This window comes from Dromiciops gliroides, chromosome 1 (assembly GCF_019393635.1).
Source record: "Dromiciops gliroides isolate mDroGli1 chromosome 1, mDroGli1.pri, whole genome shotgun sequence".
Classification (NCBI taxonomy): domain Eukaryota; kingdom Metazoa; phylum Chordata; class Mammalia; order Microbiotheria; family Microbiotheriidae; genus Dromiciops; species Dromiciops gliroides.
The window spans coordinates 116,120,161-116,134,160 of NC_057861.1; positions in this window are offsets into that span (position 1 = coordinate 116,120,161).

Below are 14,000 nucleotides of genomic sequence, written 5' to 3' on the forward strand. Positions count from 1 at the left end.
ACGTAGTGAATTTGGGGAAAGATGTGGACAAGTCTCACAGAATGGGCAAACACAAAGATTTCGATTTGTATTACTGGAACGAATTCCCAAATCCATGAGATCACAGATCTGACTGAGTATTTGAGGAAAGGAGACTAATGTACAAATGCAAAAACCAACACTGAGATTAGAATTATAATGATCTGCTGCCTCACTCTCCAAGGTCCTATTGGTTTCTCAGAATGCATAAATTATGGTGATTGTTTTCTCCAGTATTTGTAGTCAGTATGCTTTATTCTCCTTAGAGTTGGAAAGAACTTTTGAGGCCGCCTTTTGTAACTCCTACTTAGAGCGCAAATTTTCTCTATAATATAGCTGACAATTGGTCATTTGCACCTTTGCTCCAGGGACACAGAGAGAGCACAACCTCTCCTGCCGGGAAATTACATTTTTTGACAGCTTTAATTGTTACAAAGTTCTTTCTCATATTGAGATCATTTCTTTTTCCTCCTGTAACATTTACCTTTCGGCCTTAGTTCTGGCTACTAGAACCAAGGAAAACCAGACTCATCCTTCCCTCATCTGATCAGATATTTAGACACAACTATCATATTCCTCCCAAACCAGGACTTCTGAATCTGGAGCCATTGGTTTTGTTTTTGTTGTTTTGTTTTATTTTTGTCTTTGTGGGTGTTTTTTTATATTTTGATAAATTTATTCCATTATATTTGGTTTCCTTCATAATCCAACGCATTTTATTTTATGCTTTTAAAATCATTATTTTGAGAAGGCATCCATAGGCTTCACCAGACTGCCAAAGGGGTCCACAATTTAAAAATGGGAAGAACTCCTGTGCAAAATAAACACTCTCTTCTGTAGGGTAAGGAACTCTAGTACCTTCAGTTAACTCAAATCTTCTCACCGATGTACTGTAGCTTCTCAATGTACTTCCTTCAAATGTCATGCTCAGACTCCATACTCTTCTAGTCATCTCAATGGGACATTCAAAGAGTACTATAGAAATATCATTATCTCCCTAAGTGAAGGAAAAAAGAAATAGTTCTTATTTCAAGATGCTCATAATGTAATGGGGTAGAAAACAATCTGGCCTCAGACACTACCTGTGTGGCCCTGGGGCAAGTCACTTAACCTTATTTGGCTCAGTTTCCTCATGCATAAAATGAGTTGGAGAAAGAAATGGCAAACCACTCAAGTATCTTTGCCAAGAAAACCCTTAATGTAGTCACACAAACAAAACATATACAAATAAGATATATACAGGATAAATTAGGCATAATCTCAGAGGGAAGGCATTAAGGTAATGGAGGAGTAGGAAAGGCTTCTTGAAGAAGGTGTAATGTTAGCTAACTTTTAAAGAAAGCCAGGGGAGCCCGTGGAAGAAACTTTTGTTTTGCTGTAACTCTTCTGTTTTTGTCATTTTAATTTTTTTTAATTGATGTCTCCTGTTTTTATGTCATAATCATTTCTAAATATAACCATGATCTTCATCTACCCACACTTAGTAAAAATATTTTAAAAGGAAAAAACTAGCTCTTAAGTATGACATTAAAAGTTATAGTACATAGTCCTATGAATAAAAAAGTCCCACATTAAAAGTCCCATACTCAAGTTTTACCATCTTCTTAGCATGCCACCAGAGCTAGAGACCAACCACATGGAGTTGGTCCGAATAAACTTTAGGTATACTCATTGATCCAGTGACACTCCTACTAGGTCTCTTCATGAAAGAAACCAAAAAAATAAGAAAAGTCCTATTTGTGCATCTCTTTTGTTAGCAATTAACTGGAAGCAGATGGGGTACCCATCTATTAGGGAATGGCTGAACAAACTATATGATATGTGATTATAAAGGAATACTAATGTGCTATAAGAAATGTTGAGAGAGAAAAACCTGGGAAGATTTGTATGTACTGATGCAGGGTGAAATGAGAAGAATCAGGAAACCAATTTATATAATTGTGAAAGGCTACAGCTAGGCAGCGCAGTGCTGGACCTGGAGTCAGGAAGACCTGAGTTCAAATCTAACCTCAGACACTCACTAGCTGTGTGACTCTGGGCAAGTCACTTAACTTCTGTTTGCCTAAGTTTCCTCATCAGTAAAGTAGGGATAAAAATAGCAAGGATGTTGTAAGGATCAAGTGCCTCGCACATAGTAAGTACTAAATAAATGTTTATTTTTATTACTTACAATCTCTGATCAGTCCAATGATTAACTATGATCTCAGAAGACCAATGATAAAGAATTCTACTTCATCTCAGTTCTTGAAAGTGCTGATAGACTAAGTATACCAAATAAGACCTACATTTTTACCCATAACCAATATAAAAATATATTGTGTTTGACATGCATATTTATGAAATTTATCTGGAGGAACAAAAAGTCAAAATATCAAGATAATCAATTTTTAAAAACAGGAAAAACTGTAAAATATTGTTACAATTTTTTCCCATTTTTCTTTCTTCATGGAGGGATATAAAAAGGAGAAAAAAATAAAGGCTTGATAATTGAAAAAAAATTAAGTTGAAAAACACCAAACTTATTCAGTCAGTGACATCAAAGACTTCCAAGCAATCTAATTAAGTAATGAATTTCCTTTCATTATTTCTATTCATTGAATTCAGGAAATATTTATGGAATGATTATGATGTTCAAGGCCACGTGCTCCTCCAAGCTCAACAAAGGAAAAGGGATTCTACTGTGAACAGCAGTCACACTGAAATAATGACCTAAAATATCTGTGCAGAAGAAAAGTCTCACCATCAGTTATTTGTCAAAAGGTGCAAACACTTCATCCTGACTCAGTCTTCTCAAAGACTGACTTCAGAGCTTGGCTCTGATTGGTAGTTGATCCATCTAGAATGAGGTATAAACAAGGCCAAGGGAGGAAACATTTCAAGATCCAATGATTAGGAGGGAATGAAGTAATTTACATTAGTATTTCTGATAAGATATCACTAAATGAAAATGTTAAGCCCTGGGAAAATTAATAGCTCTGCATAACATGAAATCATGATATATTCAGTGCCCCACCCCAGGCACATGCACACATGGGCATTATCAATCAAGAAAAAAAAAAAAAGCTGGACATCTTAGCCATTACAGAGAATAGGGGAAATTGTTGAGTTGTTTTTACTGAGGGTGAGACGTTTGCATTTCTTCTATAGCTGAGTGACTATTATCTGTGTTCAAAGTACAGACTGATTTTTCTCTAACAGAAGGTGAAGGTAATCTTATAGATCCTCTCCATACTCTAAGCTGTTAAGGAGAATTAAGACTTCCTAAAGAAAATAGAAGTAAGGCTTCAATTGAGGGAAAAACAGGAAATATAAGGTAGGGGACAGGAAATAACCCTTCTGAGGGTAGTAGTGCAAGGAAGAATTTTACATATATGAGAATGAGCAAGAAAATGAGCTCTAGATATACAATTAGAGTTTAAAACAAATTTGAGGCTTTTTTGTTTTATTTAATTTTTTAGTATTAGTATTTTATTTTTCCCCAATTATATGTAAAAACAATTTTAACATTTGTTTTTTTAAACTTTTCAGTTCCAAGTTCCCTCCCTTCCTTCCTCCCCCCACCCCCCTCATTGAAAAGGCAAGCAATTTTATATAGGTTATACATGTGTAGTCATGAAAAACATTTTCATGTTAGTCATTGTGAAAGAAAACATAGACCAGAGAAAAAAGAAATCTCAAGATAAATAAAGTAAGAAAAGTATACTTCAATTTATATTGAGAAACTATCAGTTCTTTCCCTAGGGTTGGATAGTATTTTTCATCATAAGTTCTTCAGAGTTGTCTTGGATCATCGTAATTCAGAGAATAGTTGTCATTTATAGCTAATCATCTTACAATATTCCTGTAACTTTGTGCACAGTATATTTTACTTTGCATAAGCTTATATGTCTTTCCAGGTTTTTCTGAGATTATTCTGTTTATCATTTCTTATAGCACAATAGTACTCCACCATAATCACATACAACAATTTGTTCTACCATTCCTCAACTGATGGGCATTCCCTTAATTTCCAAATCTTTGCTACCAGAATAGAGCTGCTACAAATATTGTTGTACATACAAGTTCTTTCTGGTTTTTGTCTCTTTTTACATATAGAGCTATTAGTGGTATTGCTAGGCCAAAGGTTTTATAACCCTTTGGGCATAGTTCCAAATTGCTCTATGGAATGGTTTAATCAGTTCACAATTCTACCAATAGTGCTTTAATGTCTCATTTTCCCCTCATCTCCAACAACATTTGTCATTTTCCTTTTCTGTCTTATTAGCCAAGCTAATAGGTATGAGGTAGTACCTCCGAATTGTTTTAATTTGCATTTATCCAATCAATAGTGATTTAGAACATATTTTGATAAGACTATAAATTGCTTTGACTACTTCATCTGAAAATTGTTCATATCTTTTGATCATTTATCTATTGGGGAATGGGTCTTATTTCTACAAATTTGGCTCAGTTCTCTGTATGTTTGAGAAATGAGGCCTTTTTCAGAGAAACTTGCTTCAAAATATTTTTCACAGTTACAATTGCTAACTGTATTTCCATCCATTCTATTTCCCCTCTGTTTATTCTATTCACCCTGTCCCTCCTCAAAAGTATTTTGCTTCCAACTACCACCTGACCCAATCTTCCCTACATTCTATAACTCCATCTTATCTTATACCCTTCCTCTCCTACTTTCCTGTAGGGCAAGATATATTTGTATACCTATTTGAGTTTGTATATTATTCCCTCATTGAGCCAAATCTTACGAGAGTAAGGTTTATTCACTACCCTGCCACCTCCCCCCATCTTTCGCTCCATTGTAAAAGCTTATTTTTGCATCTTTTATGTAAGATAATTTGTCCCTTTCTACCTCTCCCTTCCCCTTTCTCCCATTACATTCCTCTCTCAGCCCATAATTTTATTTTTAATATCATCCCTCATATAAAACTCACATCTGTGCCCTCTGTCTTTATATACTCCTAACTGCTATAATAATGAGATAATTCTTAAGAGTTATAAGTATTGGGGCAGCTAGGTGGTGCAGTGGATAGAGCACGAGCCCTGGAGTCAGGAGTACCTGAGTTCAAATCTGGCCTCAGACACTTAACACTTACTAGCTGTGTGACCCTGGGCAAGTCACTTAACCCCAATTGCCACACTAAAAAAAAAAAAAAAAAAAAAGAGTTATAAGTATTGTCTTCCCATGTAGGAATAAAAACAGTTTAACCTTATTAAGTCCCTCATGGTTTCTCCTTTCCATTTACCTTTTTATGCTTCTCTTGAGTCTTGTACTTGAAAATCAAATTTTCTGGTCTTTTCATCAAGAATGCTTGAAAGTCTGCTATTTCATTGAATATCCATTTTTCTTCCTGAAGGATTATGCTCATTTTTGCTAGGTAGTTGATTCTTGGTTGCAATCCAAGGTCCTTTGCCCTCTGGAATAGCATATTGTAAGCCCTCTGATACTTTAATGTTGAAGCTACTAAATCTTGTGTTATCCTGACTGTGGCTCCAAGAATTGTTTATTTCTGGTTTTTTACAATATTTTCTCCTTGACCTGGGAGCTCTGGAATTTGGCTATATTATTCCTGGGAGTTTTCAAGAATACTGAGGGAGCAATCTATCAACCTGATAATAATAAAAATGTGTATTTTCCTCTATGTGACAGCCTTATACAATGTATCGGATACATGTGTACAAAAATGACATTACTAGAAGAGGACTAAAAATTATTACCAATGATTATGAAGTCTTGGTCAAGAAACTGTAGATTATAAAGGACCAGGTTGTATTCACTCTTGCCCATTGAGGGCAAGGGATGTCTTTTCTGAGGTGATAAAAATTAATTTAGGAAGTGAATATCTATGACTGTAGTATCTAAAAATGGGATTTGGAATTCCAACCATGTCTTATAATACAGGGTTCCTGATTCTTGGCCAGAGAAGGAGCATACTTAATGAAGGCTAGTATGAATGTATGTGCCAGGTCTTTTGTGAATCTACTCAAAGGAACTCTAAACTAAACAAAAAGGTGGGGGAGGGAGACTACCTGTGTATATTTTGTATATTCTCAAAGTTTAGATAGCATAGAAAGTAGCCTCAAAGAAGAAATAGAGTAGCAGTTGAGACACTTAGAAATTCACAGAAGTCAAAACCCAAGAAAGAAACCATTAGTAAAACCTAGGACCTCAAGTGTCAGTACATAAATGTCCAAAGTTTAGGCAAGAAACAAGTGAAACAAAAGGTTGAAACACGTGGGAGTGGGGGCAGGGGGTGAGATGCATTTTTTTCTTCATAAGTATTACTGAAAATTGGTAGGATAAAACAAATGACTGGACCATGGCTTTTGATGAGTATATCTTATTCAAAATAAACAGGATGGGTAAAAATTGTGGTGATGAAGTTGAGAAATTATCGTGGAATATTAACAAAGTATACTTATATGAGGAAATCTAGGAAACCAAATTGAGAAAAGAATGATGGAGTATATTTGGGTGAGGGTCAAAAGAGTCTTTGAACTCCTCAAGTTAAACTTGCATAATTTACAGTTTTGCTGAGAGATGTCCCAGACAGTCAAAAATAATTTATTTAACACCTATTATATACTAAGCAGTGGGTATACAAAGAAAGGCAAAAACACAGTCCCTGCCATGAAGGAGCTCATATTCTATTGAAGGGGGAGACAACATGCAAATAACTATGAACATGAAAGATATATTTAGTGTAAATGGGAGGTAATCTCAGAAGAAAGGCATTGGAAAAGTAGGGAAGCTAAGAAACAAAGCTGAAAAGGGGAAGCATTATATGCTTGAGGGACAACTAGTTCTGGAGATGGGGGAGGGAGTATTGATTTCAAGTAGCATTGGGAAGACCAACATAACTGATCATGGAGAGAAGCAAAGTGTAAGAAAACTGGAAAGGTAGGAAAGGCTTCATTTGGGAAGGGCTTTAAATGGCAAACAAAGGGCTTTTATTTGATCCTTTAAGCAATAGGGAATCAGTGGAAGTTATTGACATGGCCAGACCTCACTTTGGAATCTAAGTGGTAGATGGATTGAATGAGGAGAGACAAGATAACAAAACTTCAATCCAACCACTTATTTTTGGTATGTCTCTGTAAAAGGAATACTAGTTACCCTGTCAAGGAAGATATGTATTTCTCTTTTACCAGGAACTATTAATTGAAAGCATATTTTGCTACTTAGATGTCCATAACTAGTCACCTCTAACCTAGCATAATTCTGGCCACTGTTGAGCATGGAATTTTTGCTATTATTCAAGAGTCTTCACAAAACAGTGTTGAGTCAGCTCCCCCTTTTTAGAAGTAGGGATACAAGACAGGTCCTAAGTTTTCCCAACAATCATGAGAGCCTCTTCATTAAGTGAAGAACCCTTCAAATAGGAAAAACTATGAATATTTATTCCATGTATAAAATGCTTCAGGCAGCCAATGGATTCCCCTCCAATCCTATCCTTTTTTCTAATTTTCCTTCAATTCTGATTACATCAAAGACAGAAATGACTTGCAATGGAAAATTTTACCTGCTACTTGTGGGACCCAAATAAGGCCGTCATTTCTAGTCAAGAGGAAATCAGTTCTGTCATGCCCAATGAAGGCTGATTTTGTTGTGCCATTAGGCATACTCAGCAGGGAGAGAGGGCAGTAAGTTATATGATTTAATGAAGACCATAAGTGAAGCAAATAGCTAGAGCTATCATGGTGTATTTCTTCCTAAAACCCCAAATTTGCATTTGAGGCCATGGGTAGAAAAATGAAGTCATTTGAAACTGAGAGAAGGAGGGTGTGACCACTGATATATTATTTCTCAATATGTGGAAAATACTCTCTTATGACCAAGCCTACATTTTTAGAAGTGGAAATGTCATTCTGCAGAAAATGAAAGCTGACATATCCAGGAAAGAATGAGGGGAGGAGGAAAGGAGACTCACCCTGGAAAGACATTCTGGGGCATTACACATATCCCAGTGTCTGTATGTCAAAGATCCCACAGGCTAACAGTGAATTGAGTCAAAGAAAGATAAAACAGAAATACAAACATGCATCTTCTTGGGGGGTGGAGCCAAGATGGTGGAAGAGAGACTGTGACTCCCATTAGCTCCTGATAAATCTGTCTACTCACTCCCAAATAATGCCATAAAACAAAACAAAACAAAACAAAACAAAAAACTGAGCAGCCTATTGCACATAAGAACAGAGTGAGACTACTTTTCAGCAAATGAGGGCAATTGCAATCACCTGCTGATAGGTCTGAACAGCTCAACACGGTCCAGACCCAGCCAGGAATAGCCAGTACTTCTAGTGAGCCTTCAGTGCAAGCAGCTCTTCTGAACCTCAGATTGCAGGATGGTGACAGGCTTCAGCAGTAGTCCAGGGTGAAGTAGAGGCAGTATTTACTGGAGTTGGGACTAAGCACCCTGGTTCTGAACCAGGGGGCTGAATGGAGTGATGGTGGCTTAGTGGGAGAGGGGCACAGGCATACCAAGTTTCCAACCATAGAGAATCAGAGTTCAATCATACTTCTATTTCCAGGTCAAAGAGAAAGCAGCTGTGGTTACTCATGGGCCAGGCAGGCTGAGAAGAAGCCCAATAACCCCCTGAGCCATGCTGTGGGTCAGAAAAGTCTGTCCTGGAAGCAGCAATACACTTTAAGAAGGACTTAAAAGCCAAGATATAGGCAGCCAGGATGAGCAGGCAGAGAAAGCAGCAAACCATTGAAAACTTCTTTGGGGGAAAGGTAGAATAGAATATACCCTCAGAAGAAGAAGATAATAACAAAGTCAAAGCCCCAATATTCAAAGCTTCCAAAAAAATATGAATTGGTCTCAGGCCATGGAAGCACTAAAAGGGACTTTAAAGAGAAAGTAGGAGAGATAGAAGGAAGATTTAGAGAGATGGAGGAAAGAATGGAAAGAGAAATGAGAGCAATGCAGGAAAGTCATGAGAAAAAAGTCAACAGTTTGAAAAGCCAAATGGAAAAAGAAATAGAAAAGCTCTCTCAAGAAAATAATTACCTAAGAATTAGGATTGAACAAATGGAAGCTAGTGGCTCTATGAGAAACCATGGCACAGTAAAGCAAATCTAACTGAATAAAAAAATAGAGGGCATTATGAAATATCTCCTTGGAAAAACAGCTGACGTAGAAAACAGATCCAGGAGAGATAATTTGAAAATCATTTGATTACCAGAAAACCATGACCAAAATATGAGCTTAGACACCATCCTCCAAGAGATTCTCAGGGAAAATTTTCCTGATGTTCTAGAAGCAGAAGATAAAATAGAAATTGAAAGAATCCACAAATCACCTCCAGAAAGAGATCCCAAAAGGAAAACCTCCAGGAATATTACAGCCAAATTCCAGAGTTCCCAAATCAAGGAGAAAATATTGTAAGGAGCTAGAAAAAAAAAGAATTCAAATACTGTGGAGCTGCATTAAGGATAAAACAAGATCTAGCAGCACCTACATTAAAAGACCATAGGGCATGGAATATGATATTCCAGAGGGTAAAGGAACTGGTACTAGAGCCTAAAATCACCTACCCAGCAAAACTTGTATAATCTTCCCGGGGAAAAAATGGGACTTCAATGAAACAGCAGACTTTCAGGCATTTGTGCTGAAAAGACCTGAACTGAATAGAAAATTTGACTTTCAAATACAAGACCCTAGAGAAGCATAAAAAGGTAAATAGGAAAAAGAAATTATGAGGGATATTAAAATATTAAACTGTTTACATTCCTACATGGGAAGAGAATACTCCTAATTCATAAGATCTTTCTCAGTATTAAGGCAGCTGAAAGGAATATACTTAGAGGGTACAGGTGTGAATTGATTATGAAGGGATGATATCTGTAAATAATTTATTTTTTGTTTATACTTGTTTTGTGGAGCAGGCAGAATGGGGTGGCTTATGTCTGGGGACAGATGTGGTCTCGGGGCTTTCTGGGTCCATGGCTGGTGTGGTCCACTGTGTCACCTAGCTGACCCATGTTGACATCTTCAAAATAAAGTTAAGGGGTAAAAGGAATGCACTGGAAAAAAGGGAAAGGGAGAGGCAGATTGAGGAAAAGTAGTTCACATAAAAGTTATAAGAAAAAACTTATAGAGTAGAGGGGAAGATAGGGAAGAAGCAGGGGAGTGAGTGAGCCTAACTCTCATCAGAATTGTCTCAAAGAGGGAATAATTTACACACTCAAGAGGGGATATTATTATATCTATCCCTGTGGGAAAGTGGGAGGAGAAGGGGATGGGGTGGGGAGAGGCAATGGAAAGGAAGAGCAGATTGGGAGAGGAGGCAGTAAGAAGCAAAACACTTTAAAGCAGGGATAGGGTAAAGGAAGATAGATAATGGAGTAAATATCAAGGGGAGGGATGAAGATGGAAGGTAATACAGTTAACAATAGTAACCATGAAAGAAATGATGAGCAGGACACTATCACAAGGACGTATGAAAAATGCAAACCATCAACAGAGATAGAACTGATGGTATCTGAATACGGAATGAAGAATAATTTTATTTGTTAGATCCTCTTTCCAAAGTTATTTTGCCTATTTTCTTTCACAACCTAACTAATGAGAAGATGTTTTACATAACTGCACATGTAGCTTATATTGAATTGCTAGATTTCATAGGGAGGGATGAGGAGGGAGGGAAGAAGAAAATTTAGAACACAAAGTTTTAAAAAAATCAACGTGAAAAGTAATGATGAGCTGGGGAAGTTCAGAAAGACCTGGAAGAACTTACATGAACTGATGCTGACTGAGAGGAGCAGAACCAGGAGAACATTGTATACAGTAACAGCAGCATTGTGTGATGAACAATGGTGACAGACTTGGCTCCTTTGGCAATGCAATGGTCCAAAACAATTTCAAAAAACTTCATAATAGAAAATGTTCTCAACATCCAGAAAAAAAAAGAACTATGGTTTAGGAATGCAGACTGAACCATACTTTTTCTACTTTTGGGCTTTTTTAATTTTATTCTTTTTGTGAGGTATTTCCCTTGTGCTCTGACTCTTCTGTCACAATATGACTAATGCAGAAAAATGTTTAATGTCATTGCACATATATATCTTATATTATATTGCTTTCTGTCTTGGGGAGGAGGGAGGGAAAGGAGGGTAGGAGAAAAGTTTAGAACTGAAAATCCTGTGAAAACAAATGTTGAAAACTATCCTTATAAGTAACTGGAAAATAATAAAATACTGGAAAAAAAGGAAGAAATACAAACATGCAATGCAGTTGCATTGGTAAAGATATAAAATAACTGGCTTTCCACATTTCTCACTTCACATTTAATTAAGGCAAAGACAGTACAGCATTTCATGTACAATACATGTGAGCATTCTCAGAGAGCAGATGGCAAACACTTTTTAAGGTATATTTGCCATCATCCAAGGTGAATATTTGGTTCAGTGTCACCAACTGGGAGAGCTGCCTGGAGAAGGAATGAAAGAATTTGAAGAGATGGTAGACTATCTTTTGTTCCTGACTCAACTCCTAACTTTCTCTATAACTTTGGGCAAGTCCAAGTCACTCAACCTTGATGTAGGCTGGAGGCCCCATTCAAAGAACAGAGTAAATGCATGTGCATGTGCAGGAGCCACCTTAGAAGTCCATCACTGGGCAAGAGAGAGGATTTGACTGGTTGTTATTTCAAGAGCTTATAGAAATAGCTATAACAATTTTTATTAGTCATTACATGGTGAAAACCACCCTGTCCAGTGAGCCACACTTCAAGTCAGTCTTTGACTATGTCTAAATAGATAAGAAGGACGTACTAAATGAAACACTGGAAAATTAATATTCATTCATCTCTTGAGAATACAGATTTTATCATGCCATTCCCTTGCTCAAAAGGCTATGATGGCTCCCATTTGTCTACAGAACCAAGTCCAGACTACTCTACATGGCTTATAAGGCATTCCACAGGTTGTTGTCACCCATACCCATCACCTTGTCTCCTCTATTATCCCCTATGAATCCTTTGTGATAACCATTGCAATCTCTTTCCTTTCTTGTGCCCCTCCCCCCCAAGATTTCCTTCCCTTCTATTCCTTTCTTATCTATATTCTACCCTAGACATTAACATATATTTTCCATGACACTTCCTCCTTTGAATTCTAGTCAATAATAGTCTCTTCCTTTTCTTACTTCTTTTGCACTTATTGTCTATATTTTACCATTACCTATTTATTACATGATCCTATTTTCTCGGAAGACACACCAATGAATGGCTTTAACAATCCATTTCTACTCTTAGGATAGCAAAATAATTCTAGGAGATACCACAGTACAAATGTGCATGGATGATTTGTTATGAATTTATGAGAGGACATGCCAAAAATTGTACAGGATGGACAAGTACAAGTAGGTTGTGATCTACATCCCTGGAAGAAATATCATCATTATTCCATTGCAGTATTATAATATTGGTAGTTTAATATATATTTCTCGTTTACTAAAAGTGGGTGCTGCTCAAAGTTCTATCCTGGACCCCTTTCCCTGCGTAGTCTATGCTTTCTCCATTGGTGATATTATCTACTCCTATGAACTCACTTATCTTTATGCAAACTATAAGTCTATGAATATGAAAGTCCAACTGCTCTTCCTAATTCCAGTTCTGCATTTCCAATTTCCAAATGGAAATCTCCACTTGAAGTGTCTCATTAACAGATAAATAAACATGTCAAAAATGGGACTCATCTTTCCTCCTAACCCCTCTCTTTCTTCAAACAAGGATATGATTATATTTTCAGTCAAGAGGTTTGTAACCCAAGTTATACTGAATTTCTTTCTCCTTTATGTTTGTCTGCCCCGTAGTCTAATAAAATTGTATGCTTTTGTGAAGAGGTACTGTCTTCTGTTTCTTTTTTTCATTTCTTCTACTGAGACCATAGGTTGGAACACATGAAAGGCTCAGGAGATGAATCTTTATTCTTTCATGAAAGACTTCTGTTTTGGCTGAAGGAAGCAGTAGGAATGGGTAGGGGGGAAAGGGGCAACATACAGATGATATCAATAAAATAGTTTAGCAAAAAAAAAATTGTGTGGGCTTGTGTGTTTTGAAGACCTTATATTTCAACCCAACCTTTTTCTTCTAGAGAGAATTCATGTTATTCATAGAATCACAGAATGTCAGAAGAGCAAAAAAACCTCAGAGGCCATATTTTCTTTACAATACAAATGACAAATGATTATTCAGACTTTGATTAAAGATCTTTGTAAGAAGGAGCCCCCTCCCTTGTCAGGCAATACTGCTGTCATTTCCATGGAACTTTCTTCACTCTGCCATAGAATACTCTTCACCTTGGAAGCTCATTACACCCATGGACTATTCCCATTGGAAGAAGTCTTAACCTTTGCCCCTTCTCCCTCTGATTGGCTAGTTCCTCCCAGAACCTCCAATTTAATGAGGAGGCCAAGGCCAAAGATGTCTTCAACCCTCTAGAGTTTTCATTATTTACTCATCTCCACAAGACTTTCTTACCATGCTCCCACACAGGGTACCTTCTCTCCCAATCCCTTTTCAGCTTCCCTTTAGATATTGTCTCCTCCCATTAGAATGTACTCTCCTTGAGATCAGAAACTGTCTTCATTTCTATTTATGTTTGAATTCCTAGCATTTAGCACAGAGCTTGGCACAGAATGGCACTTTTAATTTTTTTTTTGGTTGGACAATGAGGGTTAAGTGACTTGCACAAGGTCACATAGCTAGTAAGTGTCAAGTGTCTGAGGCCAGACTTGAACTCAGGTCCTCCTGAATCCAGGGCCTGTGCATTATCCACTATGCCACCTAGGCACCCCCAAAATAAGCACTTAATAAATGTTCATTGACTGACTGATTTAGTTTTAATGCACATAAGGGCAGTTCTAATTGTTAAGATGGTTTTGCTTATTTTAAGATGAAATCTTCCTTGTTGAAGTTCCTACTCTATATTTTGACTTCTCACTTCTTTGAACAAGTAGAACAAGTCTTACACCTCT